This window comes from Trichogramma pretiosum, unplaced genomic scaffold (assembly GCF_000599845.2).
Source record: "Trichogramma pretiosum strain Unisexual culture from Peru unplaced genomic scaffold, Tpre_2.0 scaffold92, whole genome shotgun sequence".
In the NCBI taxonomy this organism is placed as follows: domain Eukaryota; kingdom Metazoa; phylum Arthropoda; class Insecta; order Hymenoptera; family Trichogrammatidae; genus Trichogramma; species Trichogramma pretiosum.
This window is the reverse complement of record NW_019641705.1, coordinates 219,380-234,118: the sequence shown is the minus strand read 5'-3', so window position 1 is coordinate 234,118 and position 14,739 is coordinate 219,380. Positions and strand designations below refer to the sequence as shown.

The 14,739-nt window shown below is 33.1% G+C and overlaps 1 protein-coding gene across 3 annotated transcripts in view; it reads right to left on the bottom strand.

Moving 5' to 3' along the window:
- The window catches only part of LOC106659620, a 43,963-nt gene that overhangs the window by 20,589 nt on the left and 8,635 nt on the right, over positions 1–14,739 (bottom strand). The window contains exon 1 of one of the 3 annotated variants that reach the window (XM_014382268.2): positions 6,797–7,319. The exons of the other annotated variants lie outside the window; for them this stretch is intronic. The gene's annotated coding sequence lies outside the window, so the exon portion shown is untranslated. Of the gene's footprint in view, positions 1–6,796; positions 7,320–14,739 lie in introns of those variants that run through there. 3 annotated transcript variants of the gene reach the window in all.

The window sequence follows — 14,739 nt, the reverse complement described above, 5'->3', positions numbered from 1 at the left end:
TTGATGAAATTTGACTATATTGCTAATGGGCGCATCACAAATGTACGTCAACTCTAGAGTTTGGGAATGACAATTCGAATTTTTTTTCAGATTTAGCATAAATGGAATGGTAGCCTGTTGTTACCGACTGTGTGAATGTATAAAGGACCCTCAAGATTGCCTATTCGTCTCTCAATAGGAAACACATGCAAAGGACGCCTATTTGTACAACGTATGCATCAATAATAATGATATTATATAGCCTAGCATAAGTGGAGCCCCTGATTCGCTCCGATTGCGTTTTCTGAAGGGAAACGTATCGTTGTACATATTGTGAATATGTCAGTTACTGATTTTATCGGTGAGCACGTGCAGTATACAGACAGAAAATTGAGGGACTAAAGAACATTCGCTTAACAAACATGTTTTCAAATTTACATTAAAAATTAATTTTTCTTATTGGATTTCGAATAAACGAAAAAAGATGAGAATCGCAATCATTTTTTGTAATTTCTAATCAAATTTCCAATAGAATTTTGCAATGAAAAACTGTTTTCTATGAATTTATCACTGTTTTCATTTTAGCTTTTGTATACTGTTAGTTGTACAAAAACATAAACTTATAATTAAGGATTATTCACCTTCAAATCTTTCCCAGAGCTATAAAAAACGATATGTTGTATTTCTGCTATTATGTCGGTGGACATTGAAATATAAGCAATAGTAGCACGCGTAAAGTAATTCTGTTATATGGCGTTGTATGTTGGTGTAGTAAGTACACGCAATACGTACCCGTAACGTGTGTACAAAGACCTTCACCTGTATTTGTTTTCTTGTTGATAGAATTTCCACGCATATAACCGTATACATTATTGTGATGTTCTTGATGATTGACAACTTCAATGTACCGATATAAATTTCGATTGGTTCAATTTAAATTAAGCATTCACTAAAAGTCTTGGTGAATTTTTTCAGGAGAATTGATATCGTCCATTAGTTCATAATTTTTTACTGTCTAACGTGATACAGAAAGACATATGCCATTGTTATTTCTATTTCACATTCATTTTCCTTTACTTAATCTGATCTTAAAGAAAAATAGATATTATATTCCGATTCAAAATTAAGCTATCTTTGTGTACAAATATTCATAAAACTTCTCACTTTCTTTCCAGAGCCCACTGAATTTTGATGATCATAACATAAAACAATTATTGTTAATTCGTGTTGTATCATTGACCTTAGTACAGTCAGCCCCCGTTATCCGCGGTTTATTAATTCAGGAAAAGTACCGCGATAGCGAATCCGCGGATACTAGGACCCATGTTATATGGGAAATAAGGGGTTCGATTCAACAAGAAAAAATTTTTACTGCAATTAATATAAATCGTGATGAAATTTATCAAATCAGATTGAAATTTATTGATTTACAAAAAAGTCAGATAGGGTAGGTGCATGTATTACTGTGCCTGAACCTGAAATGATTAGTAGTAAATTTCACGAACGTAAACAATTTACAACCTTGAAATTAAGAAAAATATCAACATGATCAAAAAATTTGAATATCGTTTTGAATGTGACCGAGGATAAGCAAGGTCGAAACCACGGATAACGAATTTAGTCCACTATTAGCGAATCGCGGATAAGTGAATCCGCGAATGCTGGGACCGCGGATAACTAGTGTAACCCATAGATCCATTAGATCGCAATAAGCGAAGAAAAATATAGGATATTGGTTAGGATTGCAACCAAGCTCTTTAATTTTTTGGAAATGAAAGTCTGGATCGAACTAGATTACATTTTGAGTTTTGTGTTTCTTTCTATTGCGGTAAGTTTCTAGAGTGCTTACATCTCTTCGGAGTTTCTTTTTTGAAAAGTTTGGACAATTTTTAGCCAAAAAGCTGTCTTTCTTTTGTTTTAAATTGACCCTATTTTGAGCTATGGATTTTTGAAACATTCGCCATAAGCATGAGTTTCGAAAAAATATTAACTTATGTGAAAATTATGAAATTATTTTAACTTAATGTTCACATATATCAAACCTATATTATGTTCGTTAATCGTTCGAAATTGAAAGCAAAGTCATTGGTCTAGTCACACAATTAATGCACATTTTAGTTATAACTGAAATTGTGAATTAACTTTTCAAGACTTTTTGATATTATGAGCAATTTGAGGAAATTTGCAATTCAAAATGACCGTTGGAATATCAACAAAAAAAACCGATTCCTCAATGGTTTTCATGAAAACTTGCTTTGATGTATATGCTCATTATGTTTGTGCACCTACAATGTTCCAGATTGTATCACTCGCTAGATTCAACGAAAAAGCTTAGCCGTCGCGTCGTTGAGTAAATAGTAAAATATTTAGTAGGTGAGTTAGGCTAAAAATAAAAATATTCACCAGGTAAAACTTTTTTGTTTCATCCTAACAGAATATTGTATTATTAATAATTTGTATGTTTAAATATTTTAAAAGCTAACATTGAAAATAAAATGATAGATACAACATTCATTACTCAATCAACTTTAATTATAGATGTATTTTGATTCATTGGTCGGTAAATAGAAAATACATTATAACAAAATTATCAATTTTTATTTGTTTTTGAATGAATAATTGCGTCAAAACATTTTCACTTCGAGCTAAACCCAATCAATGCGCTTCAAATTACTAATGCTTTTTCTATGATAAAAAATGTCCGATGCAGTTATTGATTCATAATTATCATTCATACTATTATTTATTTATACTATTATATTATTTGATTTTTATTCGAGTTTGATATTCAATACATTACAAATGCAAAAAAGTTTAAAAAAATGAAAATATATCAATTTCAAAAACTTCCACTCATTACCAAGCTAATTTCACACCTCCAGCTAACCTTTGTACTATTCCTCGTACAACTATAATTTATTTAAAGAAAACAATGAGAAAGAATTCAGAAAAAAGCAGAATCAAGATTTATCCACCTGTTTAAGCAGAAGCTAAAAAAGCTATTTCACCCAAGTCTGTGGATTATTTAGCAAAAATTTATCTTTAAATTAACATTTACAAATAAACTTGAAGCGGTAATTTTCCATTTTCATTTCAGTTTATGCAAATAAATGACTAATTTTAATCATTTTCCATCAGATATTAAAACAATATCATAAATATTTTTTGCCTGTCACGATCATGTACACTCAAAAGAAATATTCGAATATCCACAGAAGACTCGCATGTATTGAATATTATCAAGGCAAGCATGAACGAGTCTTATCACCAGGTAATAATTCTATGATATCGATATAATGAAGTTGATAAAAAAATTTCCTGGTAAAAATTTTGCTGTTTTACCACGTCAGTAGCTTTTTGCGAGCGATAAAAATGATTTGTTCAATAAAAAATATATAATATTGAACTAATAAACTATATTTTCATAAGATTTTAATCGAACTTATTTAACACTAATTACTTTTCAGCTCTTCCATATGCCGTAAAGTCATAGCTCAAATTAAAAATTTTTTTTTCTTTCATAATTTTCATCGATGCATGTTAACGATCTATTTGAGAATTAAAGCCGACTACGTATAAACAAGCTTCAAACATAACAGTGTATCAAGTGCGCCCTCTTTATAAGAGAATTTTCAAATATTCTATGTAATATCTTGGCCTTATTCAATGTATTATTATTCGTCAGAGTTGCTTTTCAAATGATAATAGATGTCATGAAGCTACAGAAATCATCAATTGATCAAGTACTTATCCCTATTTTTTAAGTTTACGTCATTTTATATATTAAATATTATCAGCATTTTATTCATTGACACACAAATGTTGAAATAATACATTAACATGAAATATTAATCCAAAGTAACGTACAATCGTTTTCAACAGACATTTTATGTTCATAAAAATGTAAATATGTGAAAAGATAACAATTTTTAAGATTAAATGATGTACAGTAGAGATACGAATGTGCGCCAAATTTTTAGAGTACATTGAATAGATACCATGCAAACATGATACCAGCTTTAAATATTAATTTCAATCAAGGCTACTTAGGTGTTACAATTGAGTTCCGAGCTAGCTCGAAATGTATCATAGATAGATGCTCGACTGCATTGGAGATACATGAGTTAAATGCATGTGTATAAATTCTGTGATTTGGCCTTCGCATTCAGTTTATACATAGAAGGTAATGTATGAGCAGTGTCAAGTAAAGAGGCTCCATTTTCTGTATATAACTCATTAGTTAGATAACTTGAAATATTTACTCATTAAAGGTGTAAAGTAATTTCTGTTCTTTGTGGAACTTATCTTTGCATTTCTTATATATGACTATGTGATAATAAAATTTTTAATTCTCAGAAATTTTGTACGATAGCTCCATTGCACATAAATGCTCAATTTTATAATAATAAACTGGGCTTACTTGAAAAAAACCTGTAGACTTTTTTTAAAGCATGTAGGTATGAAAAATATGATTCTGTTAATCAAATTATCGAATGTGTGATACATTGTTTATGTATATTAATGTAAAAGCTTATCTAAAAGAGTTAATATTACATAAAAGTTTACGTACTTTAATAATTTAAGTCTACCTTGCCTTGATAGATACATTCAATTCAGCAACTTAAGAAATTATAAATCTAGTATAGGAGTTATTTTTATGCAAATATGTGAAAACCATAATAACAATAATATTTTATTTATTTTAAACAGATCCCCTACTACGCTGATTTTACATTACTAGCAGTTACATAAAAATTTTGTTACTATCTTATTTGCAATGAGCAAATTCAGATAAGAGCATCGTACGGTCATACTGTAAAACCTCCCATAGTGGTCACCTTCCAATAGTGGCCACTTATCTTAGCCTCATCGGTTGTCCTTATTGGGAGGTTTAATTGTATCAACGCTCTTTATGAATAGTAGCCCATCTATTAGTTAATTTATTAGGAAAAGTGCTACTCTTCGTAAAGAGCATCGATACATGAAATAAAGTAATGATAAGGTTAGCAAATAAGATAATCTAAGAAGTTCTCAGCTCTTTTAGCACGTAAAATGAAAAAGCATACATTGATAAAGAGAGAGTCGGTACTGAAAAAAACAAAATATTCAAAAAATGAGATGATGAACAAGATTATAAGAAAATCTGTTGATTTTGCATACATTCAAAAGATGTATATCAACAAAATAAGACTGAAGTTTAGTTTTTCAATTCCTTACTGTACTTGTAAAAAAAAAATAATTTTTAACATTAAGAGCTTAACTAAACAGATTGACTGGATTGCGCTGATAAATGAATTGTTTACTACTATGATTAAATTTAAGTTTTATGAGCTTATGATAAAACTAATAAATTTCAAAGTGGAAAAATTTAGTTTTCTCCAGGTTATTCTTGACCTGAAAAATATTCACAAACGTAAGATGAAAATCATGGCATCGCGAGCAAAACAAAATAAGTCATGGACTTTAAGAAAAGGTATTTTTAGGTATGTGTTCTGCTCTTGAGTGTGTGCGAATGTCATAATGCGCAGTCTTGCCGGCCACTGACTACATAATAACATACATAATAACTTAACTTCATACTTTTAGTAAGCAGAAGAGTGATAAAGAAAAAGAGAAAAAGGTAGATATTTAGTTAAATTTATCATATTTTTATGAAATTTTGTTTGAAGAATATTTTGTAAGCAAAAATGTAATCTGTTTCTGTTTTTACTTTAATTTCCGATTCGAAAGGAGCTTGATTCATAGGTCTCACATTTATTTCTTGCATCTGCCAAATTTGTAAACAGAAAACTTCAATATTTTATAAAAGCTAAAAAATAATTGAAATTTTACAAAGAATCATCCCGCATTTTTTGGGATACAGTTAGTTTTTTAACTCTAGGACTTGTTAAAAATCCACAAAATTTTTTGAAATTTTTCGAAATAATCCAAACAAACTTCAAGGAATTTTAAGAACATTTTCTACATAAATTTGATTGTCTATATCTTTAAATCATACTCTTCCTTAAGAGCGTCAATATATTTTTTGGATTATTCCGACATTGAATTCAAAAAGTTCATAAAACTCCATCAGGAATGATTAGTTAAATCTTATTTAGATATATATTTATTACGAAAGTTTATTATAAATGGAAAAATATGTGAATTTACCACTATTTGGTGCAAAACAAAACAAAAAAGTAACAAACAAAATTTATTTTCTAATTTTTTCAAAACTTAAGATGTCTATTGTACTAATAGCCTAGTTATAGAATAGATCAGTATACTTATGAATTTGTTATGTAGGCATGTAGGCAATGTAGGCTCTTTGCTAAAGTAAAAAATAAAAAGCTAAAATGGTATGAACTCAATTTTTGATAATTACTTAATATGTGATGAAAAATTAATTGAATTAATATCAGCATATAAATTGAAAAAATACAGCAGTATTGATAAAATATGATCACGGTACAAAAATAACCATACGCTGAGTCATAACTCATCAAATAAAAAAGTTAAAAAATAGTTAAATTTAAATTATGCTACCGTAAAGGAAAATGAGAAATAATTAAATTCACGTTCATAACAACCCATTTAAGAATATCACCAACGATTACAATACTTTTTTAATCAATACATCCATTGATAACAACTTACGATAACACCATATCGAATTTCTAAATATCACTCAATATAAAACCAAAAGAACAAATCTAACTTACAGCTTGAAAAGTTCGACAATATTTCAACTTCTTTGAACTTATTTACCGCAAAAAAATTTATCCGAACCTTTATAGTTCAAACTATTTTTACTTTTTATATTATTATATTTACTCACCACTTTTTCTACTGATGAGCTTGCTTGAATTTTCCCTGTGAGTGAGTTCTATATTGAAAAACCTTTTGTCTTAGTGATTTTCTATGCTATCTATACAATTTTAAATGACGGGTAGGTATATGTGTGCTTTGATACAATGCACGTACTGCCTCTCTCACTCTTTGTTTTTATCAATCACGCGCAGGTGAGTTTTATCGTTGTAGCACTTACATCCTTGTAATAAAAAAAAAAATCAGTACACTCAATAACTTTTGATATCACACATATAAGCACATTCACAGCCATTTGATGCATCGATTGACAGCTTGCGTCGAAAATTTATCAACAGCTTTATTCCACTTTTAATCTATTTTCTTTACAATATACAAAAAACACGACTTAAAACGAAAAAAAAAATAAATAAATAATAACAAAGAAAACTTATAAAAAACAGAGAGATATTGAAACGAGCAACAAGCGCGCGTGACTACTGCTCGAGACTGACTGAATCGAAAGTCCGATTCGATATAGCCTGCCGAGTGCCGGCACGAGAACTATATACATGTGCTTATAGGGGAAAGCGGGGCACGTAGACTCACCTAACTAAAATGCTCAATATAAAGTTTGTAATAAGAATAAATGAAAATTTAAACAGACCGATATCAAGATGAGAAGTCAATGAATACAATGCAATAGTCAAAAGTCATAATTTTTGCATATTAATTAAATGACAACCAAAATAAAGGAAGCGTTGAAATCAGTGCTTCTTGCCCCAGCGTGGGTAAGAGTAACTGGGCTCCGGGGCAAGAAGAGCGCACTAGAGAAGTAGGTTGCTCATGCTTGATACTATCTGCGCGCACATTGTTAATAGACGTAATTTGTTTATGAACTGAAAAATTATGAAAAAAGTTGAATACATAAACATGTAAGTGTAACTTTTTAGCTATGATTCAAATTTTTACAACACAAAATCTCTAAAATATTCAAAAAATTTTTTATTCGAAAAAAATCGAGTTTAGAGGATAATCCTCGAAATTTTCTGAGATGACCTAAGAAAATTAGATTTTCCGTAATTTCGGGAAATAAACAATCTTCTCCAAAAATATTGAAAAAATTTACGGATGTTTTTTAATTAATTATACAACTTATTCGTTCTATTTATTACTCAAATCAATCGTTTTTGCGATAAAAAATAATTGGATTTTTTTGTGTAAACAATTAACTTCGGGAATGCCGTTTTGCTAGAAAAAGCTATTTTGAAAGTCTGTGAAAATTTCTGAGATACAATTACACTATGACAAACTTTGATCATATTTATGGAATTTTTCATTGTAAAACTTTGAAAATCATTTCCAGTTTAAGTTTTGCAGAAATTGTTACTGCTTGTTTTGTTTAGATATTCATAGCTTTTTTACTACGTTTTTAATCCTAAATCTGAACCCGGATTCGAAAAAGGCATTGAATTTCATACTATCATTGTGAAATTAATCGTTTTTTTATCGAGTTAATAATTGCGATCGGCCACGAGCAAAACAACAACACGGTAAAATAAGGTTAAGTTTGAACGAAAAGTCAGCAGACCGCCGTCACGAATCGTCGCAATGCCTGGCGTACCGCGACACTAATGCCCCGCTTCAGGCGCTACTCTTGCCCCATTAAGACATGTTTTTAAAAATTAAATATTTCATAAAATATTGCGTTTAATGAAATTTTGAAAAAAGCCTTTTCATCGGGAAGACATGACTGTTCTTATGAAAAAAAAAGCGGTAGCATAAAAAGCATTATCAAAAAAGATACAGAAGTGTGAAATAAGAAATTTTTGTAATAATTTTAGCGTATTTTTGTTTCGAGTTAAAATTAATAAAATAAACGTTTTTTCGCGTCGTTTTTGCATGCAATCGAAAGTTACAAGTATATTTCAACAATAAGTGGGAAAAAAATTTATTTAAAAAATCATTATCATTGAAAAAAACAAGAAGTCGTATTACCCCGCAAGTTACACTTGCCCCGCTCTCCCCTACATACGTACACACGAACGTACATGCACACGTAAATATGTATACTTTTATACATATAGTCTGTGCTATACTGGGCTTATAATATCCCAGCGCGTAACAAAACAACGACGTCAAACGAAGGAGGTCGACCCGTTATAATCTTATACCTATGCATTGGGTTTCGATAAGACTCATAAAACAGGTAACCTAGCGGACAACGGTAGCCTCACTTTTTTTCTATTCAGAAAAATCGAAGTGCATCAAAAGTCTATGGAATTTCCCTTTTCTTTGAAAAAACAGAAGAATCACTGCCAATCAATTAGAAATTAGTATCCGTTCAAGCAATAATTAAAGCAAATCCTTTATCATATGGAAACTAAACAATCATAACGTAGCCATAATATAGTGATAAGACTAGACACAGAAATTTTAAGATACTAGCAATTTAAAAAAAAATAAGGATAATTTTTTTAAATATTTCCAAAAAATTGATCTCAGTTACCTATATTTAAGCTTCTTTGAAAAAAACCTTATTAAGATCGAAACCAGAATCCTTATTTGTAACTCTCTTTTTAAATTTTCTTAAAAAAATTTGATAAAAAAACGTTTTTCATTGAAATTTTAACATCACATTTCTTATAAATCTCCTTCAATTGCGCGTCGTTCAGATTGAATTAGTATGAATTTAATATCTATAATGCTCGTCATATATAATACTCGTGGTCTTCAAATAATTTGAAGATTATATTTATTTTAAATGGGAAATCCTTAGAAATTGGATTCTAAGCAATAAAATTGATGAAAAAATCAATGGGTATCGAATGGTGACACTGAATTTAAGCTTGAATATAACCTCAAAGCTACATAAAAAAAAATCGTGGAAAAATTTGTTTACACAGTGACCCTCATTTTTTATTGAAAATTTGGAAAAAGCATAAAATTTTACGTTCCAATATGCCTTTTGTTTGTTTAAGATGATTTGAAGGGCGCTTTAGTTAGAAATAAAACACTTACTTAACCTAAAATAAAGGTCTCAAAGGGAGTTTAAAATCGAAAAAAATTTGAAGCAATCTTGGGAAAGAATGTTTCTTTCCCTTTCCATTGAATTATTTAAAACTCTGAAAAATTTGATTTTCTACAAAGATGCAGCACTCACCGTGAGCTTTTTTTGTATACTTTGTGTGTTATATTTTTTCTTCGTTTGCGTTTTTTGATGAATTATGTTTTTGAATACTTGTTATAACTTTCAGAGCGTACCGATTCAGTTACAGCGTACAGGTTCTGTACACTACTTTAGCAAATCAATGGTCACAACAAACTCAACATCGGACGAGACGATCTGACTCATTAAGGAAAAAGCTGCTCTTGCTTAGGCAAAAACATAAATGCCTATTATTTTAGGTAATAACCGTAATCCCTGAAAAATTTGAAGAAGTTCTTAAAATATAAATAATATATCGGTATATTATTTATATACCGATAAATGCATTTAAATTCTATAGTCTTCGTTTGAAGTTACTATTTGCGTCGATGCTTTTGCTACAGCTTGTATCTATAGGAAGATTAATATACACAAATAAAATCTACAACATAGCTGGAGACGGAACGAAAAGTTTCTTTATTTTTTTCTAATCGCACAGCGGCGAAGTTGTTTAGGGTTCCCTGCAATGTAATAGGGTATTTGCATAAAAAACGCGGGGGTTACGTTCCTCAAAAGTACCGCGTATAACAAAACCGCGGATAATAAGACCCTACCCTTATGGAAAAGAGAGGGTCACGATCCTCAACCTCGAGAAAGCTCGTTTATATGTACATTTTACCTACAAATAAACGTATTTGTTTAGTAGTTCATATCTATTCATATATGTTTATTTATATTTACAACACATATGCAATTCTATGTTTAATTTTTAAAGTAATCGGTTAATTTTTTCTGCTTTGCTCGTCTCAAAATATCTTTGTGCATTTCTTCATAAATTTGTGCAGCTAAATCACAGTAGTGTTTGAAAGTCGAGATACGCGTCATTATTGGATCATGAGTCATTGCTTATTCACCTGCTCGAATAACTAGATCCATAACTTCTACAATCAGTTTTGAATCAAAAATCGGTTCAGGTGCATCATTATTCTGATCTGCCGGTGGTTTTGAGGCAGTTTTCAACGGAGTTTTAGAAGAAGCCATACTTAAATAAATTAATAAATTTTCAACAAATTTAGGTTAATTGACAATTTAGATTTACGCGTCTACACTAACCGTATTCAAACTGAATATAAATGCGTCCGAGAAAATAATCACGATCTTCCATCCGCGGATAACAAGACTCGACCCGCGGATACGAAGGGATGGGCGCAAATCGACTAACCGCGGATAACGAATTCCGCGGATAATAAATCCGCATATAACGAGGGACTCCTGTATATGAATTATCAATGAATTTTTCATGCTACCATAGCCTTAAATTCGCCTTTCGTCCCTGCGCGTATAAACCGAAACATCACTTTTCTTCCGCCTGTGCGCGCCATCTAAGTTACCGGGAGGAGAAAAATGACTTATCTTCTGTGACCTGGAATTTGAATGTTCATAGATACGCGTCTATGGTTACCGATTATTCTGTCATAACCTGTTCAATATAAATATTCGCAAACTTGATACTAAGTCTCTTTCATCGGATCGGAAAGTTCCGACGAAGAGGAGATCTTTGGTGATTTCGACAAAGAAGTTCAGTTCGTGATCGCATCGAAAACCTTGCCCAAAAAATCGCCCGACCGGTACCATTTAGTGTAAGAAGCATTTTTATTATGGAAAACAGAGAATAAGGCTAAATCGTTTGAAGAAAATGTTTTGGTTTGTTTTTTCAATGATATGCAGAAAAAAGTGTGTCTACACTATGAAGCATTTGGTCAATGCTAAAAAAAAGCTTATTGTCACCAATAATATAGATATAGGTAAATATTTAAATTTGAAGAGTATCCTAAAAAATAATTCAAAAAGTTATAAACCAAGAAAATCGATGACTTTGAGTTGGGACGAAGTCTTGAATTTTATAAACAACGAACCAGATGATCTTTACCTAGATAGAAAGGTATTTGTGAATAATTTTTGTTGTTTATTTATAACATCTATTTTCGATACTTATGATTTATCTGCATTATTTAGGTTCTATTGATTTTCGGCATCTGTGGGGCGTTACGATGTGCTGAGTTCGTCAACATTAAAATCCATCATGTGAAAGACTTGAAAACCAAATTTTTGGTCAGTGTTTAAGACACAAAAATCTATATCGATCGCAGCTTTGTTATCGGATCGTTATTTTATTCCAAAGTGAAACAATATATATTGCTCATGCCTAAGGGTGAGTTTAGCGATTGATTTTTCATCTAATTCCTCCATGCCAAATGCACTTGTTAGAGCAAAGAGATAGATGTCTCTTTGTATAGAGTTTTCTCTGCTCCGTTCTGCCGCCGGTGGCTCTCACCTGTATACGTGTGTATGTGTGTGTGCCGAGAGTGCGTGCGCCTCATGCGAGCGAGCAGATACCGCCGAGACTCAATAGAGAACACCTCGCCGATCATTGTTAATTTACATTGTATTATTTCTTTCCTTTAATAAATATATCTTCACTGTTTCAACTAATTGCTTATCAGGTTATGGGCCCAGGATACGCGTGAAAAGTGAAAGATCGTTATTTAGTCAAAGATCGTTAAACGAGGAAAGAGACAGTGTAGTGAAAAGTCCTTACAGTGTTGCGATCGTAGGTTAAAGTGATCAAGATGGCGAGTGAAATTTCAACTCGGCACATCGAGAAGCTGAACGCAACCAATTTTCAAATGTGGAAATTTCAGCTTGAAAATTTGTTTATTGCTCAAGGCATAGAGGATATCGTAGATGGTACGAGGGAGAGACCCACTCAAGGCGGAGTCGAGCTGAAAAGTTGGCTTAAAGACGACGCAAAGGCCAAGTTTCTAATATCCTCTNCAGCAACATGCTACAGTATATGAAGGATAAAGGCATCAATTTCCAGACATCGGCACCGTATACGCCTCAGCAAAACGGCAAGGCCGAAAGAAGCAACCGCACTGTCGTCGAGTGCGCAAGGACAATGCTTCTCTCATCAGGCCTGCCACGTTCACTGTGGGCGGAAGCAGTAAACTGTGCAACATACCTGCTCAACCGAGTCTTGCGCTCAAGCCAATGCAGTGAGATCACAGCTTATGAGGCCTGGACCAAGAAAAAGCCCACCCTGGATCATGTCAGAAGTTTTGGAGCAAACTGCTTCATTAATGTGCCAAAGATCTTCACCAAAAAGTTTGATCCTAGGGCAAAGAAGGCTGTCTTGGTAGGCTACGACAAAGACTCAAAGAATTACAGAGTCTATGATGTGCAGAGCAAGAAAGTCTCTGTATCCAGGGACGTCGTCTTCTCCAACATGCAGACTGTCAATACAGAGTCTGAAGCAGATGACGGACTCAGAATCAGCATGGACAGCAGCAGTGAAGTGGACGATCAACCACTGAAGTTGGAGCAGCACAGTCAAGAGGATGAGTACGATACAGCTGACGACCTGGAAGCTGAACAACCAGACAGCAACGATGACCCGAAGATCAACGATTCGCCTCAAGAGAAACGACAACTAAGAGATCGTTCTCTGCTCAAAGCACCTATGAGGTATGAGGCAAACGTAGCCGAGATAAGTGTGCCCAGCACTTATGAGGAAGCCGTCACTGGACCTCATGCTGCACAATGGACTCAGGCAATACGTGAAGAGCTGGCAGCTCACGATGAGAATGGCACGTGGTCGTATGTACCCAGAAACCCCGCAAAAGCTCCAATCAAGTCAAAATGGGTGTTTAAGGTAATTGACAACACTCAGGACAGCTCACCCAAATTCAAGGCAAGATTATGCGCAAAAGGATTTCAGCAGCAACAGGGTATCGACTACACTGAGACATTCGCACCAGTAGTCAGATACGACTCTCTCCGTGTGCTCCTCGCTTTGACCGCTCAAGATGATCTGGAGATGATCACATTCGACGTTCGCACGGCCTTCTTATACGGTAATCTACAAGAAGAAATCGATATGGAGGTCCCCTTGGGAGCAGAAGTCAACAGCGCTACGAGAAGAAACGTCGAGAGGAAGACAAGATTGAAGACGAATGTATGTGAGAATGCAAAGTATGTGTGTCGTTTGAACAAATCTCTATACGGACTTAAACAAGCTCCGAGATGTTGGAACAATAGGTTCAAAGAATTTTTGTCGAAATTCGGATTTATTGAAAGCGACGCGGACAAATGTATTTTCGTGAGCACCGTGATGAATGAACACGTATTTCTAGCTTTGTATGTCGATGACGGGTTAATTGTATGCAAGTCGAAAACCGTGATTGAAATCGTAGTCGAGTCATTAAAAAAGGAATTTAAAATCACCATAGGCGATGGCAGTTTCTTTGTCGGTATGGAGATTTGTCGAGGTCGTTCGACAAGAGGCTTGTTTGTTAGTCAGGGAGCATACGCGAGACGTATTATCGACAAGTATGGAATGAGTGACGCGAATCCAGTGTCTGTACCTGCAGATCCAAACAATATTCTCCGACCGGTTGAAAACAACGAAGATTGCGTAGACAACGTACCATACCGCGAGCTAGTCGGGTCGCTGACGTATCTAGCAATTATTTCGCGTTCAGATATAGCATTTGCTACAAATAACGTTAGTAAATTCTTGAACAAACACAACATGCAACATTGGCGTGCTGTTAAAAACATACTGGCTTATCTCGTCGGAACTGTCGATTATGGGATCAAGTATGTCGGGCAAAATGCGGCCACATGTTTGATTGGATATTCGGACGCCGATTATGCCAATGATGTCGAAACGAGAAGATCAGTATCAGGTTACGTGTTTACTTTAAGTCATGGACCTGTTACTTGGTCGTCTCAAAGACAAAAATTGGTTACGCTAAGTTCCACTG